This window comes from Penaeus monodon, chromosome 32 (genome assembly GCF_015228065.2).
Source record: "Penaeus monodon isolate SGIC_2016 chromosome 32, NSTDA_Pmon_1, whole genome shotgun sequence".
Lineage (NCBI taxonomy): Eukaryota > Metazoa > Arthropoda > Malacostraca > Decapoda > Penaeidae > Penaeus > Penaeus monodon.
This window is the reverse complement of record NC_051417.1, coordinates 17225670-17226370: the sequence shown is the minus strand read 5'-3', so window position 1 is coordinate 17226370 and position 701 is coordinate 17225670.

Here is a 701-nt window from a genome sequence, read left to right as displayed (position 1 = left end):
ATTTGTTCAAATCAACTTTTATTTGTTTCTAAACTAAACTTTTACAACTACATTTTTTCGCTGACTCACGGTAAAACATTTCTTTTTAATCCTAAGGAATTCTAGATGACCTCTACGCAGTGGAGATGAATGTTATTTACGCATGTTTGTTCACATTTATATAAGCAGAAAATGATGCCATTAGGTAACAGAAACATATGCATTAGACATCATTATGATTGTTTATGAAACTCTGACTGAACATTTTAGAACTTATATATAAGATTTCGATATACACTGCTATGGTGTTTCATGACGAATTAAAACTACTCACCAAATTCATAACGAGATATCTTTCCAGCGCATAAGCATACTAGATCATTAATTCAAATAATCACATACTCGATTAATTTTTATATCCATGAAAGCCTATTTAAAAGCATGTGCGAAGTCGCGTGTGTGCGTGTTAACTAACACGGAAAATATGCAAGTTCGATTACGTCTGGGACTTCTGTACCGTTGTCTTTAATCAAAGTCTTTCTCAGGAACTGAAGCAATGGCAGCAGTGTTTGCCTAATTGAAATGCCAACGAATACGCTGGCAATTATTCAAATTAAGATGTTCATTTGGTAAATTCATTGCAGTGGAAGATTACAAAATGCTTATGCATATGTAAAGGCACGCAGGCATACACACGCATACAGTCATGGGGCTTTCCCCGT